General features: G+C 44.9%; 1 long non-coding RNA gene across 2 annotated transcripts in view; it reads right to left on the bottom strand.

Annotated features, from left to right (window-relative positions):
- Window positions 1-5,546: 5,546 nt before the first annotated feature.
- LOC116096058 overlaps window positions 5,547-13,873 on the bottom strand; it is a 10,796-nt gene continuing 2,469 nt past the window's right edge. For both annotated transcript variants that reach the window (XR_004120820.1, XR_004120821.1), the window contains exon 4: window positions 5,547-6,229. This is a non-coding gene — a long non-coding RNA (uncharacterized LOC116096058). The remainder of the gene's footprint in view (window positions 6,230-13,873) is intronic.

The raw sequence follows: 13,873 nt of genomic DNA, 5'->3' as shown, positions 1-13,873 counted from the left end.
TCAATCTCCACATTCTTGAGTGACTTTTTTGGTAACTAAAACATAATAATTAGCTAAGCCAGGACCAGAAATTACTTCTCGCAAAAGAGAAAAATCTCATTTGGAGTCACTCTCCGGCTACTCCTGAAAGTACATAACCTGCTTCATCAAGTGGATTCTTTTTGTACAATTTCAGTTTGCCCAATCTGAACCACTGCCTTCGGCAAGGCTCACCTGTAGATATACCTACCTGTTCCGGAATGTTCTTCCCAGTTAACAGGGGAAAAAATGCAGGGGAAGTTTCTGTTCTGAAAACACAACTAGCCAGTCCAACTTGGTCCTGCAGGCCGTTTCATTTTGATTTGTTTTATAAATATTTACTCAACAGCCACAAGGCGGCTGGCACCATTTCACCATTTAGTCTGCGTGTCAGAAGGGCACGAGTAATGGCTTCTGCTTTGTGCCAGGAAAAGCAGATACCTTGAACACTATCTCTTTTGTGATGAGAAGAACGGGCACTCTGATGGAGACAGAGCCACAAAGGAGCCATTGCTGGCATCTATGTCACAGGATTACATAGCCAGAGTTCCAGGCCTTAACTTGAACCTGCCCCTGTCAGCTGACTGTGGCTGAGCCATTCCAGACCACATTTTCTTGGTAAGTTAAGCTTAAACTAGAAATCTGTGTAGAGACAAAGTCTAGCATAGACTAAAAAGGAACCTTCTCATCAGGGCTGCCCAGAACTCTGCCAGACAGTTGCCCCAATGACATCAGGCAGTCATCTTACCATCTGGCAACTGCAGGAGCCATGGGGGACAATGACACCTTTCCATAGACCACAGAATCCTGCAGTGGCGTGCACGGTAGCAGATGGGCAGAGGCAAAGAGAGCAAGACATCCCTCCCAAGCCTGGATGTAAGCTTCCAGGCAGAAGATTAGAGCTGGCAGGAAAGACTAACAAGCTATAAGGCATACCCCGGGGTTCCCAGGAGTGACTCTACACACTTGCAGCTGAATGTTAATGTGTTAGATCTTACAGTGCAAGTTGAGACTGAGTTTGATTTGTTTTGTTTCAAGGGTTACCTCATGCTGGGTCCCAAGGATGGAGTGGCATCTCTCAGCTTCAAGAAAGGCCTTTGGAAGACACAGTTACAGTGCCAATTAAGTGACAACAACATAGAGGGCTGGGGCAGAGTTATTCAGAAGGCAGTATATGCTTTGAATCAGCATCTAATATATGGTACAGTTTCCCCCATAGCCAGGATCCATGGGTCCAGGAATCAAGGGGTGGAAAAGGGAATAGTTCCACTCACTATCACTCCTAGTGACCCTCTAGGAAAATTTTTGCCTCCTGTCCCCACAACTCTAGGTTCTGCTGGCCTAGAAGTTTTGGTTCCAGAGGCGGGCAGTTCTCCTACCAGGAACCACAACAAACATTCCATTGAACTGGAAGCTCAGACTTCCCCCTGGTCATTTTGGGCTTCTAATGCCCTTAAACCAACAGGCTAAGAAACGAATAACAGTGTTAGGAGGAGTGACAGATCCAGATTACCATGGAGAAATTGGGTTGCCTCTTCACAATGGAGGTAAGCAGGAATATGTCTGGAGTGCAGGAGATCCCTTAGGGCGTCTCTTAGTACTACCATGTCCTGTGATTAAAGTCAATGGGAAACTACAACAGCCTAATCCAAGCAGGATGACAAAGGATGCAGACCCATCAGGAATGAAGGTAAGGGTCACTCCTCCAGGAAAAGAGCCAAGACCTGCTGAGGTGCTTGCTGAGGGGGAAGGAAATACAGAATGGGTAGTAGAGGAAGGTAGTTATAAATACCAGCTAAGGCCACGTAATCATTTGCAGAAGCGAGGATTATAAACTAATATGAATGCTTCTGTCTTATTTTGTTAAAAATACTGTTAAGAATTCATTTGTCTTTCTCCCAATTTCTTTTTTTTTAAAGATATATTTTATTTATTTTATGTGTATGAGTACACTGTAGCTGTACAGATGACCGTGAGCCATCATGTGTGTGGCTGCTGGGAATTGAACTCAGGACCTCTGCCGGCCTGAACACTCAAGCCCCACCTCGCTGGCTCAGGCATAATTCACTGTAGCTGCCTTCAGACTCACCAGAAAAGGGCATCAGATCTCATTACAGGTGGTTGTGAGCCACCATGTGGTTGCTGGGATCCGAACTCAGGACCTTCTGAAGAGCAGTCAGTGCTCTTACCCACTGAGCCATCTCGTCAGTCCCCTCCAATTTCTTTAACATCAACTAGTATTTAAGATGAGACACTAAAAGAATGTTCCCAAGGGACATTGCCCCATTGTAAATTTACAAATGTGTTTGTGATTGTACGAGGAATAGTTATATCATGTTAGGCATATTCATGGTCTTGTTATTGTTTCATGTGGACATGAGATATTATTTGTGTCAAGTTGACAAGGGGTGGATTGTAGTGGCTATTCCTGGTTGCCAACTTGACTACATCTGGAATGAACTACAATCCAGAATTGGAAGGCTCACCTGTGGCCCTAATCTGGAGGCTGCTCTCAGATACAAGTTTCTGACCTGAATCTTGGCTTGGAGATCTTGAGGCATAGTGGCTATGAATTCCAGAAGATTAAGACAGGAAGATCTCCAAATTCAAGATCATCATGGATTAAGGGTGTGGTGGCACACACCTTTAATCTGGGCCACACCTTTTGCTGGAGACCTATATAAGGACATTGGAAAAAGGAAGGCTCTCTCTGCTTTGCCTGCCTGCCTTGTGGGACTGAGCAACTGCTAGATCCTGGGACTTCCATTCACAGCTGCTGATGACCATTGTTGGGAGTTGGACTACAGACTGTAAGTCATCAATAAATTCCTTTACTATATAGAGACTACCATAAGCTCTGTGACTCTAGAGAACCCTGACTAATACAAGAGAGAAGTTCAGGAATTGAATGGTTAGCAAAAATACACCCTCAAGGTCAAGCGTACAGCAGCAAGCCTGGAAGATGAGGAACAGAATCCTAATTCTCTGATCCTGCTCTGCTGGGATGGCCTCTCCAACATTCAACTTTGAGTATTTGCTTGAGTAACTGCAGGAGAGTCTCTGATCAGATCTTTCTACCAGAGTCCAGTGTACACCCAAGCTAAGGGATGACAGCAGTGCTTCAGCATCAGATACATCAAATACATCTGCAGAGAGACCTGGCCAACAGACAGTCCTTGGGCTAGGACTCACAGGACTGATTCTGCACACTCACTAGCCACCCACCTACTCTGTCACCCCCAGCATCTACCAACAATGACTCCACCCGTGAGTCACCCCCGCCTCCACCCTGGAGTCCTCCTAGGTTTTCTTTTGTAGTCGTGTTCTTGTTTTATAAACTGGACCAGCCAAAGTTTCACAAAAATAATGTTTAAAATTAATCCGTCTTTTCCAAGCATTTTCCTAATGCTTGCTGTGGGAAGAGCTCAGATCTCACAACAACCCAAACCACCCTTGCCTGGCATGAGAAGCCACAGAGGCACAGGAAAGCCAGCCCTATTTGGAAACCTTCCTAATTACTATGGGAACCTGTCAGATGCCCCGAGGTGGGGACAAGGGTTTAATTAAGTGCAGTGTCTGATGGCTCTGATTAGGGAACTGAGGACACAGTAACCAGATGCCATTCAAGCTTCACTCTTGTGAAGGCTCAGTGAGGGTCTCTTTTAACTACAACAAACGGAGGGCTGTAATTACACAACGTCAGGCAGCAGTTAGGCATGTTATTTTGGCTTTCATATTTTCCTGGAGAGTTCCACAGCCTAGAAAATGAAGAGCCTCCCCACTCGAGTAGTGGCTGTGTATTTAAAGTACTTGTGTGCCTGTAACACTCTATAACCCTAATTATACTCTTCGAGGCAAACAGAAACACCAGCCAAAACTCAGTCCTGTGTGCTTCATACAGCTGTGGGTGCCTTGTGTCGCCTCCTACAATGGACTGTGTGGTTTAAACAGCAGAAATTTATTCTTTCACAGTTTGGGAGAGCTAAAGGTTCAGGATCAAGGATGTGGCAATATTGGCTCCCTCTGAGCCCAGTGAGGGAAATCCATCCCATGCCCTTCTCCCTGCCCCTGATGGTTTCTCTTGGCTTGCACATACATTATCCCATCTCTGTCTTCATCTTTACATTTATCTCCATATGTACTCATATGAATTGTTCTCTTTCCTCCACTTACAACTATTGCTCAAGTGTCCTTAACCTCAAATGTTAGCGTGACTGTGAGGGTAAAGGGATATGATGACAACAGGATCTTCCACCCATGATGTAGGACCCCATCCCCCATTCCTTACCCCCATCCTCCACCCCCTGCCCCACCCATAACAGTCCTCTCTTGGAAATTTCCCTCACCCAATAGGCAATGACTAGTCTTTATGAGGACAAAAAGTCTCATATGTTTCTTTAATTTTGAATATGTTGAAGAACTATGCGGCCTCAGAGATCCTGTGACGTCAAAAGTGTCTGTGGTCACTAACTGACAGCGTAGCCTCTCCTGCCCAGTCCTGTCTCTCTGGCTCCACAACAGGTATTTTCAAAGCACTACCCAAAAGAATTCTTGCATCTCAGCCTTAGTGTCTCTAGGTCTCTACTTTTAGGAACTCAATCCTGCAATGATAAGAGAATCAGAGGATGTAATAGAGCTCAAATGTACTCAACAGATTATGTGGCCTTCATCTCTCAGCGTCTCCCAGGCCTTGGTTTTCTAAAGCCTACGAGGAGTGTGTCTGCCCCAATAGTCACTGCCTTCCTTTCAAGTGACAGCATTCTTACAGTTTTAGAACAAGGAGCAGAATGATGGGTACCCAGAGAGGCAGAAACCAGCCCGTCACTGTCTCTCCATCACTGCCCAGGCTTCACAAATGCTGGCTTGGGGGTAGTTACAAGAGACAAGTGAGCCAGCCTTAGAATGCAACTACGAAGAACAGAAGAGGGCCAGGGAAGGTGGCTCCTCCTCTGCTGGGATCCAGCACAAGTTCTAATGGCTAGGTGGGTGTGGACATGCCCTGATTGACTTGAGATTGTTTTCCTTCATGCTGCCAGACTCTTGACACTGGATAGCCCTGAGAAAGGCTGGCAGCCCAGTTACATGCTCTCACTGGTCAGCATCATCCTTGGCTATCCCTCTAGATCTCACATAAGAGCTCGGGCTTATTTATCAGCAACTCAACAGTGCTCCTCTCAGATAAGGCATTCCAGACACTGCCCAGGTCATTGCTCGGCAAAGCACAGAAATAAAGTCTTCTGTCTCTTGACTAGAGTACAACGTGATACCTGGGTTGATGTTGCTCAGTCTCTGCTTAAAGTGCAGAGCATCTCAGGGTCCATAGAGCCCAGAAACACTGATGGGCTGTCAACACCACACACACACATACACACACACACACACACACACACACACACACACACACACACACACGTGCGCGCGCGCACACGCACGCGCACACACACGCATGCATATGTGCACACAGGTGCACACACCGCATCCCACTGACACTCTTGCCCTTTCAATCCCAATAAAACACAAGCAATTCAAGTTTATAGAGAATGTGTTCATTGTGAGACTTTGGTTAAATTAAATACTCCTGGACTCAACTTTTTCACCTGTAAAATGAGAATAAATGTTAGTGTGGGTACGACAATTATTCTAAAAGGAAAACCCCAAATATCTCAGTCCCTTGCCACAATAGGAGCTTGTGATGTTCCCACTAAGTGGAAGCTGTCCCCTAAGTTTGCAGCTTCTACTAGCCCATGCCTATCTGCCCAGATTGGGGAGGAGAAAAGGGCATAGAGAGTCTAACATGGAAGGGTTGATTTATCCAGGACTACATAGTTGTAGCCAAAATAATAACAGCAGGAAAACCACTGTGCTTGACTGCAAAGTAGCCTGCTAAAGAGAGGTTTGCTATGTGCCCAGAATGAGGAACAAGTTCCTAAGAAGGTAGCCAGTTCCTTCCCAGGATGATACATTATCACACTGTTGGACTGAATAGGATGGTAAGGCAAGTGTTCTTCATCTCTCAGTTGTTGCCAGGGCAGGAAGTGGACTTTGGTTCCAAGTAAGAAGGAGGGAGAGGATGAGTTCTTCAGCAGTACTGCAGACTTTCTCAATCCACCAGTCTCCGACAATTCTGTTCCTGGGGCAAGTCTCGGGGTTCTTTGGGGCAATCTCAAGGTTCTCTGGTATTGCAATGCCCAGACTCTGTTTTGTGGACAGTCTAACAAAACACAGAAAAACAGTAATGAAAATATAATTCATTTAAAAGTGAAAGTAAAAGCATACAGTACACTCCACAGAATGGAGAAAGCTCAAGTAAGAGCATGACTGGCATAACTTCTTGTGAGCCTAGGCAGAGGAGAGGGCCTAGTACCCCAGGGCAAGAACGGGATAGGTCCTTATCCTGATTGACAGATAGACTTTTGTATATAACTTTGTATATATGCTGTGGCTGAGTTGTGCATCCCACAGTCTTAAGCTTGCATACCCTCCATTGTGCATATGTCAAATAGGGTTTTTTACTCTTTGAGGAGTCAGCTCAAGGACAGATTGGCATGTATTCAGCTTAACACCCAATACGGGTGTGTTGCTGTGATAAAACATCATGAGCAAAAGCAATTTATGGAAGAGTTTACATCTCGTGGCTCCAGAGATAAGAGTCCATCATGGTATGCCAACAAACAACAGATGTGACATCAGGGCCCCGAAGCTGAGCAATCACATCACCAAGCACAAGTGCAAGAAGTGAGCACACAGGAAGTGGTTTCAGGCTTTCAACTCTCAAAGCCCATCCCCAATGACCTAGTTCCTCCAGCAAGGCTGCACCTCCTAAACCTCCCCAAACAGCGCCACCCACTGGCGAACACCCGCTCAAATACCTATACATACCCCATGGGCGTTTTCTTCAAACCACTGCAGCAAGTCTAAGCTGACCTTTCATCTCTCCTTCTACCAGAATGCGCCTGACCAACCACAAATGACTGACAATGACAGAGCTGCTGGTGGCGGTTGCTGCTTAGCTGCCTGCCTGCCTCTACTCTAGAAAGCTAACAAGATTTGAAGCCAGAAAAACCTAACACTCTTTCAAATGTACTCATTAGGTAACAAGATAAATTTACGTTCTTCCTACTGGCTTGATGCTCCCCACTCCTTAGGAGGTAATGGCCCACATCTCATTTACACAGGTGAACTCGTGCCTCTTTTCTCTTGTTTTTTTGTTTTTGTTTTTTGCTTGTTTGTTTTGTTTTGTTTTGGGAACAGCAACTCGTAGTGCAGTAGACACTGGTTCCTAGTAAGAAGGAGGGAGAGAGTGAGTTCAGCAGTACTGCAGACTTTCTTTACCCGCCACTCTCAGACAATTCTGTTCCTGGGGCGAGTCTCTGGGTTCTCTGGCATTACAATGCCCAGATTCTTTGTTTCATGTTCTCAACCTCCAGCTCCTCCTGCCTCAGGTTCCCAAATACTAGAATTTCAGGTATGTGCCACTCACATCTGGCTCTTCTGTATTTTATTTAAAAGGTCCTGTGTTAGCATTATATGGACTGAGCAGGTTGTATTATAATACGTATACACATACAATAACAATTAGTGAAAAAGAGGCCATGAATCCGAAAGAGAACAGGGAGAGGTGTACAGGAAGGTTTGGAAGGAGGAAAGGAAATCAAGAAATGTTATAATTATCATCTCAAGAATTAGAGGGGGAAAAGTCTTCATGTTGGTAGCACAGAGACTTCACAATCAAATTTCTTCTCTCCGAACCTGAAGTGTCTGTGTTACTAGCATGGAGAAAAGGGTTTGTAGGTATGCCAGCGTAGCTGAGGAAGAAGGGAAACTGTTAAAGTCTAGGTGTGCTGGGGACTGCTGCTGTCAATCTCACTGAAGGAAAGTAGAGACCACTGACCCAAATATCTCATTCTATGTGCACCATATAGCAGCTGATCCAGTGACTGCCTCTCCCTAAATTTGGGATTTGAGAGTTCAATCCCAAGCACGGATGTGGAATTTTTATAGCCCCCAAAACTCCAAGGCTAGGGGGTTTACAAGAGCTGAAGACTTCCAGGGGAATTTTGGTTATGTAGGAACTTGGCAAAATGGCTTATCTTCTGAGAGTGAAGGGCAAGGGTCTAGGATGTGGAGCATGTCAAATTCCAGAAAATGAGACAAGGAACAGTTAGTCTCAAGTTTTATAGTAAACAGAAACAAACGTATTTTGACTTTGTAATAAATTGGCTACTGATCTTCAGATGGAGTCCAGCTTGTTCGTCACTGCCTCAACGCCCACCCTCCTGCCCCCTGACCACCCTCCTGCCCCCTGACAACTGCAGTTCCAAGAATCGAGTGTCCTTAGAAGATAAACAACTGCATTAACTTTCTAGGGATAGCAGACAAAATGCCAGAATCCAAGCATTTTAAATAACTGAAACTCATTTTCTCAGTTTTCTGCAGGCTTAATGTCTGAGCTGAAAGTGCAAGCCCTGCAGATGGGTCCCACTCTGTCCCTGTGTGGCTTTCAACATGCACATGCCCTTCTGTTTGTTACAAGGGTTTGTTGGGGGGTCTCCTTAGCTATGGGGACTTCATCTTGTATACAGTCTCCATTTTATACTAATTTCTAAGAAACTGAGCCCCAGGTGTCCTAGGAACTGAGACCACAACATCTCACCCTATGATTAGCACGTGGTCAGGACTGAAACGCAGCCGCTGCTAAAGAGGCTCTGATTGGCTGGTCTCCATGGCCAAGTTATCAAGAAAGCCATCTGAAGTACTTGACTGGCACCCACTTAAGGTACCAGATGTGAAAATGGTGGGAAACATACATCATATGAATGTACCCGACTGGTTGCCTCTCCCCTTGCCGCTACCCCACCTAATTTGTGGGGGGTTTTTGGTTTGGTATTGTTTTGGGAGTTTGGGGGGTTGTTTTGTTTTTTTTGTTTGTTTTGGCTTTAAGAGATTGCTCTGTCCTGCTCCCACCCCACTGACCCAATTTGGGTCCCGAACCCAGCCATCTCCCTGATAAATCAGTTTCTGAATAAGGATTCTTTTGCTGGCTCAACCTTGATTTTCATAGTGGATTATGTCACAAATTCTTGGACTCTAACAGGATGGACCCTAGTCATGTCTGATTATAGTTCCCTCCTTGCTGTCTCAGGTTGCTTTCTATTGCTGTAATAAAACACTGGCTATCTTAGGGGTTTTCTGCTGTGATCAGACACCATGACCAAGGCAACTCTCATAAGGACAACATTTAATCGAGGCAGGCTTACAGGTTCAGAGGTTCAGTCCATTATCATGAAGGTGGGAACATGACAGCATCCAGACAGGCATGGTGCAGGAGGAGCTGAGAGTTCCAGATCTACATCTGAAGGCCACGAGCAGAATACTGACTTCCAGGCAGCTAGGATGAGGGTCTTAAAGCTCACACCCAGTGACACACCTACTCCAACAAGACCACACCTCCAAATAGTGCCACTCCCTGGGCCAAACATATACAAATCACACTGACCAAAAGCAGTTTAGAGGAAAGAGTGCTTTCCCTCTCACAGCTTCAGTTCACCCTTGATGGGAGTCTGGGCAGGAACTTAAGCAAGCACTGACGGAGGCAGGAGCCACGGAAACAGTGCTTACTGGCTTACTCTCTGAGACTTGCTCAGCTTGCTTTAGTATACAGTCCAGGATGTACCCAGAGATGGCACCACCCACAGCGATCTGGACCTTCCCACATCATTAATCAAGAAAATGCCCCTCAGGCTTGGTGGCACTTGGGAAGAAAGGTGGATCTCTGTGAGTTCGAATCCAGCCTGGATCCTTGTCAAGTTCCAGGGCAGCCACAGCTACATAGTCAAACCTTGTCTCAAAAAAAGAAAGGAAGAAACGAAGGAAGGAAGGAAGGAGGAATGGAGGCAGCCCCACAGACATTTCTACAAATGATCTGATGGTGGTATCCATTGAGGTTCTCTCTTCCCAGATGACTCTAGCTCTGTCTAGGCTTACAAAAAAAAAAAAGTCTGGGTTAGTATTTCCACATGTGACATTGGAAAGATCCATAGCCCAGTCCATAACAGCAACTTTGCATCAAGTAAACATTTTTGAGTTGAAAGTATAGAAAAACAAGGGGAATGGAATAAAACAATAACAAGATGGGAAGATCATGTAGATAATTCTGGTCCCTGCCTCTGCGGCTCCTCCAAATGTTGTGTCATTTGGTTGATTACACAGCATCAAAAATCCCATTGGTCCATCCAGTGACCACATTCATCAGGCAGGTCTGTAAGGATTTCAGCATTGTCATCGGCAAGCTTGCCATGGCAGGAACAAATTTTCCAAAATTCCCACTCATGCTTGAAAACATGGGTTTGATCATTTGTAACAAATACTGTTAGTTGTTTTCCTTGAAACAGCGGGCTCATTTTGTTCATTTTAAGAAAAATATCTGCCAATTCCCCTCATCTGAGCAACCACAGTTGGCCTGTCAGCAGATCCTTCAAACAGAAATAGGTTCTAGAAGAACAGCTCTCACCTTAAGACAGTGTGTGTGTGTGTGTGTGTGTGCGCGCGCGTGTATGTATGCATATGTGTGTGTGTGCGTGTGTGTGTGTGTGTGTGTGTTCAGATGCCTGTAGAGTCAAAAGAGAACGTCCTCTCTTGCTGAGGTCCAGGCATTGGTGAGCTGTCCCATGTGAGGAATGGGAACTGAATTTGGGTCCTTTGTGAGAGCAGTGTATGCTCTTAACCACCAAGCCATCTCTCCAGTGAATCCTTGAGTGAAGCCAGTAAGTTTCTCTTTCACACTGATTTTGTGGTAGTACAAGATGCATGAGCAAAGCATACAGTGTAGAGCTGTGGCCTTGATCTGTATTAAAGTTCTACAGGATGAAACAACACTGTTTTTATGCCATCTGTGCACATGTCAGTTTCGTTAAAAAGTCAAGTAATGCCCTAGTGTTTGCCACGAATGGAGTACTTGTGTCCCCTCAAAATTCAGATGTTGCAAACTGAATCTCTGATGTGATGACTAGAAGTTATTGCCTTGGCAGGGTCATCTGATTATGAGGGCAGAGTCTTCACAAATGGAATTAGTGCACTCATTAAAAGGGCAGGGAAAAAAGGCCTCAGAAAAGTGCCTTCCCCTTCTATTGTCTGAGGATACATCAAGCCAAAGCTGTCTATGAACCAGGAAACAGGGTTTCTCCAGACTTCCCAGCATCTAGAACTTGAGAAGTAAGTCTGTATTGTGAGCAGCCACCCAGACTAGAGCAACCACAACACACTAACACACTGTATCATGAAAATACTTTTGGCCTCAAATATCCTCTAAAGAGGACTGTGGAGACCCTACAAGCACACTCTAAAGAATTGTCACAGATCTTGCTGTAGATCTATTTTCTCCAGAACCACTCTCCCCCCCTTCCCCCCCGGCAACACTTCTGCAGCCGCAATCCCAGAACTGGCATCTCTCCCACCACACGCTTACACCTGGACTTTACCCACAGAGCCTGACTATTCAGGGTTTTTTTCTAATTAGCCAAATGGCACACTGTAAATGCTTTGCTATATGCTGCTCCCACGGAACATTTCTATCTTTTTAAAGACAGGATTTGCTTAGTCCAGACTGGTTTCTACCTTAGCCACTTAGTATCAGGATCATAGCTGTGCCACCAGGCTGTCCAGCTAAAACATTGTCTCTCCTTTGGGCTCTTCCAGTTGATTAAAACAAATGAAGTCACTTAAAATTTTTTCCTTCATATTTTTTATGCATATGGGTGTTTTGTCTGCATGTATGTCTCTGCAACAATGTTCTTGAGGTGCTCAAAAGGCCAAAAGACACTGTCAGATCCTCTTGGATTGGAATTAAGTGGATGTGATAGATGTGGAGTTCAGAGACATGAGCATGGACTCTGGAGCAGTGCTAACTGGGACCCTCCGGACCACCACTCGGTGACCATGTGACACCAAGCAGGCCGCTCAGTCCATGGATGCCGGATTGTCTCTGTTGTTTGTCAGTGCCTGATACAGAGCTGTGGGCATCACCCAAGACCACCTGTGCAAAGTGTGAGCACACTCAATAACACGGATGAGTATTTGTGTGTGTCCACCTCAAAAGCTAGGCCATGAAGTCCTTCCCAGTGGGTTACTTTGGGGCTTGGCTTGGCTCTATATTATTCTAAGAGGTTTTATAAATACTCCTTCACTCTGCACTTCTCCTCTGTTTGCATTGAAACTGGGCTGTGCACAGCCCACCTCCGCTCCACAAGGTACACAAGCACAGTAAGTATAAACCTCGAGTCCCCTTAAATGCAATTCTAAGAGTGGAAATGCCTAGAGAGACATAAAGTGGATTTGGGGGTCTGGGAGGAGGAGAGAGGACAGTGACTGCTAATGAATATCTAGGGGTTTTGTTTGTTTTAGGGGTGGGGGATTGCTGAAACATTCTGGATCTAGATTAGATAGTAGTGGTGATTAAACAACCTTGTGTAGGTACTAACATCACTTGGCTATGATCTCTGACAGGTGAATTTTCTAGCATGTAACTCAGTTGTACAGGACTATTACAGGGCTGGGGCATAGTTCAGCTGTTAAAGGCAAAAGCTTATAACTATATGTCAAAAGTTTGATTTCCTGCACCCATATCAAAGCCTATCTCTCCAGCTTCTCTTTGAAGATGGATTAGTGGTTAAGAGAAATGGCTCTTCTTGCAACATACCTGGATTGGGTTCCAAGCACCCATATTGTATTTGTCAGCCAATTCCAGGAATCCAATAATGCCCTCTTCTGACGTCTTTGGGCACCAGGCATACACATGGTGCATAGACTAACATGCAGGCACAATGTTCATACTCATAAGATAATGTTAATAAATCATATTCTAAAACAAAATTTGAACATAACAAACGAGCCATGCATTGTGGGAAATGTCTTTAATCCAGTACTCGGGAGGCAGACACAGGCAGACCTCTGAGTTCAAGGTGAGCCTGGCCTACAGAGTGAGTTTGAGGACAGCTTGGGCTACATAGAGAAGCTATCTCAAAAAAACAAAAACTAGGGCTGGTGAGATGGCTCAGCAGGTAAGAGCACCAATTGCTCTTCCAAAGGTCCTAAGTTCAAATCCCAGCAACCACATGGTGGCTCACAACCACCCATAATAAGATCTGACACCCTCTTTTAGTGCTTCTGAAGACAGCTACAGTGTACTTTATTTATAATAATAAATAAATCTTTAAAAAAAACAAAAACAAAACAGACAGAACAAGAATATGATAAACTGAGAATCACAGATGGTCATTTTCAAACCCAGGGGAAACTTCCAGATTGCAACAACCACACCAAAGAGAATGTATTTGGGAAAATGTGAAACATGTCTCAATTTATGCTGTCCAACTTATAACTTCCAGAATGTGAACATCTTACTAATGTGTCTAAAAATTGGCTTTCCCTTAACATGAGAGTATTGTCTACACTGTGGGATGGTTTGGGAATTAAATGAAAGAACAAACTAGTGTGTCCCATTAGCTAACTGATATTACCATTCTTTATCATCATCATCATCATCATCATCATCGCTACTATTTTTCTATCCCTTTCAATACTTTTCTTATTTGACATTTATAGTACAGAGATAGTGAAAGTCCCTTGCTTTTGTGAGGATAATCTTAGAGAATTCTCTATTGTGAGGATAATCTTAGAGAATTCTCTAGAGATACAGCTTGAAGGGAAGCCTGCCTTTAGAATACTGGGATGTCGGGGGCTGGTGGAATGGCTCAGCAGGTAAGGGCACCCACTGCTCTTCAGGAGGTCAGGAGTTCAAATCCCAGCAACCACATGGTGGCTCACAACCACCCGTAATGAGTTCTGACGCCCTCTTCTG

This window comes from Mastomys coucha, unplaced genomic scaffold, assembly GCF_008632895.1.
Source record: "Mastomys coucha isolate ucsf_1 unplaced genomic scaffold, UCSF_Mcou_1 pScaffold18, whole genome shotgun sequence".
NCBI lineage: Eukaryota > Metazoa > Chordata > Mammalia > Rodentia > Muridae > Mastomys > Mastomys coucha.
This window is presented reverse-complemented; position numbering and strand designations above follow the sequence as displayed.